This window comes from Papio anubis, chromosome 3, assembly GCF_008728515.1.
Source record: "Papio anubis isolate 15944 chromosome 3, Panubis1.0, whole genome shotgun sequence".
Classification (NCBI taxonomy): domain Eukaryota; kingdom Metazoa; phylum Chordata; class Mammalia; order Primates; family Cercopithecidae; genus Papio; species Papio anubis.
Window position 1 is genome coordinate 70,827,228 of NC_044978.1, and position 8,183 is coordinate 70,835,410.

Consider the following 8,183-nt stretch of genomic DNA (forward strand, 5'->3'; position numbering starts at 1 on the left):
TCTGAGATCAAGGTGTCATTAGATTGTTTCTTCTGAGGGCTCTCTCCTGGGCTTGTGTATGGCAGTCTTTTCCCGGTATCTTCATATCGTTTTCTTTTTGAACCTGTCTGTCTCAATTGCCTCTTCTTAAAAGGACACTGGCTGAATTGGATTAGGGCCCACCCTAATAAAGTCGTTTAACCTTATTTACCTCTTTAGAGACCGCATCTCCAAATACAGTCATATTCAGAGATACTGATGTACATTTTACAAATTACCTAATCTGTACTCAAAAACAAGAAAAGTCTGAGGGCTTCTACATACGAATTTTGGGAAGCACAGTTTGGCCCAAAATACCATTCATTTATGCTAACGTAAAAAGTCTGATTGAAGATTTGAAATTAATGTTTCCATTGGCTTAAGCTGTTAGAACACCAATGAACATGAATGACAGCATGTGTGCATGCACGCTTGTGTGCACCTGTGTATCCTGGCCTTTGAGTAGAACTTTGTGTTTTGTCTGAAACTGGACTTTAGAAAATCTGTTCTTTTCTACCCCTATATTTTATGATCTTTTCTCCATCTTGACTGCATTCTCATCTATTTTTGTCTGTCAAAATTCTACTCAGCTTAGAGTGCTTTCCTCAAATATCACTTGTTCGATGAAAATTTTCATTGCTTCAACTGAATTTGTTTTTTTCCTTTTTTTTTTTTTTTTTTTTTAACATACTGTAGTACTTAACTCACATTTTTCTTGTGGTGCCTTTATTATAAACTGCGGTGAAGGACTATGTCCAATTCTTATTTAAAGTGCCTAGCAGAACGACTTTCATTATATGAACAGTCAATTACATTACTGAATGCTTTGAAGTACTCAATATGTTTCTGAAATAAAAAAGATTTGTTTACTTTAAAAAACCATTTATCTCCAGGAGATGGAGTTTAATTCCCCTTTCTGATCCAAACACCAACTTTATTGTAGCCTGTGCTTAGTAACTTGCTTTCAAAGGGTAGAGTAAGGAAAGGGGAGAAAGCAGAACTTTGGTGAAAAGTGGCAAGCATTACAGAGTCCAGGTGATCGGTATTTAACATCAGTGATACGGCATGTTGATAATGTGTACTCTGTTACCATGTGATGAGGACACTTCACCTCCATGTTTTTCTTCCTCAAAGCCCATACCCTAGACTAACCATGAGAAAAAAGCCACACAAAACCAAACTGATGTACATTTTGCAAATTACCTAATCAGTACTCAAAAACAAGAAAAGTCTGAGAAACTATTATACCAGAGCAAATGATACATAGTGACTAAATGTAATGTGATATACTGGCTGGGATCTCCAGCAGAAAAAGGACATTAATGGAAAACTAGTGAATCTGAATGAAGTGTGGAATTTAGGTAATAGTGCCAATATTGATGTCTTAATTGTAAAAGATATACCATGGTATTGTAAGATATTAACAGTAGGGGAAATTGGATGAGGAGTGTGTGGGGATTCCATTTTTGCAAATTTTCTGTAAATGTAAAAGTTTAACTTAAAAAAGCAATTATAACCTTACCGTCTATTATACTTTCATTTTAACACAAAGTAGTGATTTAGTAGTGGTTTCTATCTACTTTAGTGTGAAATCTCTGGCTGAGATGACAGTATTTCTAAGTTTGACTTGAGATCAAACCCAATGAATTTAACTGTATTCAAAGGAATATTCAGAAGAGACAATGTGGTAACAAATAGAAGAGTTAAAAATGGGTTGGTAAATGATGGTTGGCTTAAGGATTTTATTTTATGTATTTATGTATTTATTTAGAAACATTCTTGCTCTGTTGCCTAGCCTGGAGTGCAGTGGCATGATCTTGGCTCAGTGCAACCTCCTAGGCTCAAGCGAGTCTCCTGCCAGATGTGTGCCACCACACTTGGCTAATTTTTTTTAAGGTTTTTTTTTTTTTTGAAAGAGAAGGTCTCACTATATTGCCCAGGATGATCTTCTGTGCTCCTGGGCTCAAGTGATCTACCTTCCTCGGCCTACCAAAGTGCTGGGGATTGCAGGTGCCAGCCACTACGCCCAGCCTAAGGATTTTAAAGACAGAGTGCAAGGTGAACCTGTTAGAACTGATCAAATGATGGCTAGGTAATATTTCAGTTCTACTTTTGATACATGGAGTGAACAGTTCATTGTAGAATATTTATTCTTCAACAATGCTTTTCCATGCACTGTATCTTTTTTCCTTTTGTGGTTTAGTGTTGAAACTGGTAGTCATCAGAAAAACAAATTTAACGTAGAATGGCACATCTGTCATATGAATGCTGAGATGAATAGGAGAAAATACAGCGAGGTAATAACCCGTGGACTTATTTTCATCTTAAAACACTTAGGAAATCTAAACTTCCAGTGTATACTAGCAGCTTGATACTTCTGCTATAAAAATTGGTTTTGCTGCAGTAATAAAAGTATAGTGTACTGCAGTATGATCTAGTGTTAAAAAAGGCATAGTGTCCAAAAGAGAGGAGATGGACGTTCCCTCCTATCTATATTAAAATATTCTTGTCAGTTCTGAACATCTTGTTCAGTTGTTAAACATTTACTAGACTCCAGCAAATGTTTATTGAGTAGACATGGCCTTTGCCTCAAGACTTGAGAATATAATTGGGTAACTTACAGTTAGTGCCATTACAATGTTTTCCAAATTATTCAAAGTTCAAAGCAAAGGAATTAGTTTTTATTTTTCCCCATCCTCTATTTTCACTATTTGATATATTTTTGTATCAACCAATGTATTAGTTATTGATTGCTGTGTATCAAATTAGCCTAAAGCATAGTAGCTTAAAAAAATAAGCACTCACTATCTCAGTTTTTATGGGTCAGGAATCTAAGAGCAGCTTAACTGGCTCAGTGTCTCCTGTGAGGTTGCAGTCAGGATGTTGACTGGGGTTGCAGCCATCTGAAGGCTTCACTGAAGCTGGTGCTGCAGGATTCTCTTTCAAGGTGACTCATTCACAGACCTAGCAAGGTAATGCTTATTGTTGGCAGGAAGTCTCAGTTCCTCAGCATGTGAATCTCTCCATAGGGCTGCTTGACTGTCCTCATGATTCTCATGGCAGCTGGCTTTCCTCAGAGTGAGTGACGCAAGAGAGGAAGCCCCAGTGCTTTTTATTATGGCCTAGTCTAGAAAGTTACTTGTTACACCATCACTTGTTAGAAGTCAGTTATTAATGCCAGCTCACATTCAAGGGGAGGGAAATTAAGCCCCATCTTGAGGGGAGTATAGAATTTTGTTGACATATTTTAAAAATGTCACAGTCAGGATGGATGAAGTTGTGTTGCAGTTATAAAAGATCCAAAATCTCTGTGGCTTAAAACAACAGAGGTTTGTTTCTTGTCATGCTCATGTTCATTTTAGAGACCAGGCTAATGAGGCCTTCACCATTTGTAATGGTTCTAGGCAACATAAAGGGAGAAGGGAAATTGTTATTATGTTCTTAAAGGATTCCATTCTGATGTGACATATGTTACATTGACTCATATTTTATGGACTAAAGCAAGTTCCATGGCCACACCTAAATCCAAAAGCCTGGGGAAATGGAATCCTACTGTGTGCTTAGAAGGAAGATAATCAGAAATATTTCAATATATTATTATAGCACTAATGATTTCTACCGTGGCCAAGTTACAACTGTTTACATTATTTTTATAGCTACCTTTTCTCTATTGTTACACTGTGCATTAGTCTGATCTCACATTGCTATAAAGAACTACCTGAGACTGGGTAATTTGTAAAGAAAAGAAGTTTAATTGGCTCATGGTTCCATAGTCTGTACAGGAAGCATGGCTGGGGAGGCCTCAGGAAACATTCAGTCATGGTGGCAGGGGAAGCAGGCACATCCTACATGGGCAGAAGAGGAGGAAGAGAGAGCAGAGGGAGGTGCTACACACTTAAATAACCAGATCTCGTGAAAACTCACTATCACAAGAACCCCAAGGGGGAATCAATGATCCAGTTACCTCCCGCCAGGCCTCTCCTCCAACACTGGGGATTACAGTTCGACATTGGGCGGGGACACAAATCCAAATCCAAACCATATCACACTGCTAATCTACGATAACATGTCTGAGCTGTCTCCCCACAGTTCTAATTCTCTCTTCCAATCAACTGAGTATATTAATGAAAGATTATATTTCCTGAAATATTTTATACATGTTAAGCACTTGTTACAGAACGTGTAATGGCTTTCCTACCAATTATCAGGTAAAAGTCCTCATCCCAGGCCAACATAGAATGTATGTTACACTTAGCATGCTCATTCCTATTTTTGTTCATGCTATTTCATAGAATAGAATATATTTTCAATTCTTCCTACCCATCCTTTAAGATACATCTCAGTTCTTATTATTTTTTATAGTAATCTTTCTTTTAGAACATTAGAAAATACTGGTCTCGTCTCATTTTTGCTGTCCTTAATACTTATTCTTTGTACTGTACAATAAAAAAAATTCTCATCAATAAATAATGAGTTTCTACTATATTCCAGGTCCTGTCATAGATGCTGTGGCTAGAAATACTAAACAAAATGGAATTTTAAAAAATTTAATGGAGCTTACATTTTAGCAGAAAGTAGATGCAAATAAGAGTGTTAGAGTTCTATCAGAATCAGAACATACTACATATGATTAAAATCATATATGTAGAATCTGAGCTTATACAATTGTGGAGTGGGGGGACCAAGGAAAATTGGCATCTACAAGAATGAGCTATAATCCATGAGAATGAACTAGAATCAGGACTAATCTCTTCCTGGTTTCAAGAGTTTAGCTTTGATGATGGGGGTGATCTGCAAGAGAAGCTGATGCCCTTTGTCACAGACTTGGAGGTTGTTGAAGTTGAAACAGAAGATCTGGGATGACTGAAGAAGCTATAGATCTGACTACTGCCCCACACTTATAAGACGAGTTAGCAGATAAGTGATATCTTGCATGATCTGCAACATTGCCTCATGCCCTATACTGACCTTCCAAGTGTCAAAAGTGTATGCTGCTTTAGTTTCATTTACCAAGTCTCATACAAAATGTCTCCTGTGGACTTTTCAAAGCTGGAGTTATTCAGGGAAGGGAAGGGAAGGGAAATGTAGGGCTAGCTTAGCTAAACTGAAGTAGAAACCAATCACAACATGTAAATTATATGGTATGTTAAAGTCAATAAGTGCTGTAGAGAAAAACAGAGCACAGAAGATGAGAAGTGTTTGGAAGGTAGGAATTATAATTTTAAAAAACCTACTACTTTTCAAAGTCTATTGATGCCATCTCCTAATTATATTTTTTCCCCTCTCCTCGAATCTCCAATACTGTCTCCCCGATCCTCACTCTCAGTTGATGGCCTGGTTTTCTATTACCCCAGAAGAAAAAAAATTAGTAGATGAGAGCATTCAAAGTTCGCAGCACCACTCATCCACAAGCACCCGTACCCATGTACTCCTATTTCTGTAGATGAACTGCCTAAACTATTATCTTAGGGCAACCCCTACTTTTGTGCACTAGATCCCATCTCATTTCCCAAGGAGTTCATCAAATCCAGTAGGTTTCCCTGGTCACATTAGGAGCTTTCTCGAGTTCTTGTAATGAATTCAAAGTCAAATCTCTAGCGTGATTGCGTATTTTCTCTTCATCATGCTCAACTGCATAGGTGCTGGTATGGAGCTGACAGGGAGTTGGAGTTAACCAAGTTGTAGTTTGCCAAGAGAGTGAGCAAAGTGAGAGAAGGAAAAAGGAATGCATGCAAGGGACTGGTTATATTGATTTACCATAGCATTTATGTTAGACAAGAAGAGATGCTAATACTTGAGAACAGTGAGGGACATTGAAAATGTGGTTTAAGTTGGATCCACGAATTTTGAGGTGATGGTGATCCAAGAATTTTGGAGCTGGGATTTCAGAGTAAGTGTTTGATGTTGTGAAACATTTATAATATAAATTTATTGAAAAGTTTGGCAAGCAACATGGTGAACCTTTTGTAGTTTAGCCTGAAAAGTTGGAAATGCCCATGTGTTCTATGATCTCAAACTGGCCTCCAGGACTTTAAGAGTGAATGCCTGACTTGGTTGTAGAAACTTGCATGTCAGTGAGATTCTGCACTTGTGTTTCATTAAATATTTAACATCTGAAAAGCTTGATTTTGTTTCCGTCTTTCTTTCCAAGATGGCTTGTGGTCCTTGCTTTAATCTATTTCCTAGTGAGGATTTTTTTTTTTTTTTTTTTGGCTTACTTGCCTTTATGCAAAAGAAGATTGTTGTTTATTTTAACATTTAATATGGCATATTAAAAGAGAAAATGTTGTTTTGGAGTATTCGTAAACTAACAATTAAAAAAAAATCTAATGCTTTCATCCCATACGTATTAAGATAATTTGAAAATTTAATGATCACTTGTTAAAATTCTCCTTTTTCTCCACACAATATAGATTATAGATGTCTTAGGATGTCAAACATTTATGTAGTACCCCAGCTCCAAATTACTTTGGCCCATTATCCACAAGCATTATAAATATCTGTATCAGAGGGAAGATAAACTTACGTTTATGTAAAACAAAATTGCATGAAACAAGTTTTTATGCGGCCACTAGATGGCTCTGTTATGCTATTATTTAGGTATATGTTTGAACTCCTTTGAATTTGTTACGTTGTTATTGAGTTATGTGTTTAAACCCCTTTGAATTAAATACATTTGTTCATTGTGCATGAATGTATTAATGTATATGTGGATAATAACATGAAAATGTCAGCATATCTAGTATCTCTAAAAGCCTATCCTCTGGACTCTAGTTTTATATGATGAATAAATATCTACAGTGAATATTGAAAACTTCAGGTTCTACCAGAAAGGAACAACTTTCTCCAGATGCGTATTCTAAACATACCATTGGAATACACCAAACCTTTTTAATATGTGAACTTGATATACGGATTTTTAACATACTGAATTAATCCATTAGAGATTTAATTCATTTCCTACTGTCTGAAGTAGTTAATACACTGTTAATATGTATCAAACTAGACAGTGATTCTGTTGGAGAAATAAAATATTTCTGCCCAGTCTACTGGAGGGCAAGAATGTAGTCATATTCATCTTACCTGCAGTACTACTTTGGAACACACTCAATGAAACATTTGTTGAATAAGGAAGCCAGGATGATAAAAGTGAAAAAGAATTCTGGGAAATTGTACATAATGTACAGAAGGAAAAATGAATGCAGGGTAGTACATTTAAGCAAAACTGACAAACTTTTTTGAATGCAGCTTAGTATATTAAGGCAAAGATGACTAACTCTTTTGGCCTTGGAAACTTCTTACCTCTGTCTTTGCCAAAAGGTTTAAATTAAGTCTCCCCGCTACAGTAGGACTGTGTTTCAAGTTTTATAATGGAAATCATTTCAGAGAAAATTCTATGGCAAACTTTGAAACTAATTCCTATTAGTATTTATAACTGGAATAGGTCTTCACTGTCTCTACCAAAAAATAAAAAAAATTAGCCAGGTATGGTGTCAGGTGCCTGTAATCCCAGCTACTCAGGAGGCTGAGTCACGAGAATCACTTGAACCTGGGAGGTGGAGGTTGCAGTGAGTTGAGATTGTGTCACTGCACTCCAGTCTGGGTGACAGAGTGAGACTGCATCTCCAAAAAAATAAAAAATAAAAAATGTAAAATAAAAGACTTCAGATGCTGTTTGAGAATACTCCAATTTAAGTTAAATGATGAGAACACACGAACACATAAAGGGGAACAGTACACGCTGGGCCTACCTGAGGGCAGAGGGTGGGAGGAGAGAGAGGATCAGGAAAAATTACTATTGGTTACTAGGCTTAGTACCTGGCCGATGAAATAATTTGTACAACAAACTGCCATGAAACACGTTCACCTTTGTAACAGACCTGCACATCTTGCACATGTACCCCTGAACTTAACATAAAAGTTTTTTAAAAAAGGAGTACTGATACATGCTATGGCTGATACATGCTATAGATGAAATGCAGAACCATGTCACTAAGTGAAAAGAAGCCAGACACAAAGTACTACATACTGTACGATTCTATTGATATGAAATGTTCAGAAAAGGCAAATTTATAGTGACAGAAAACAGATCAATGGTTGACTGGGGCTGGGTTGGGGACAGGGCTTATCTTCAAATGGGCATGAGGAACCCTATCAGCCTTCTA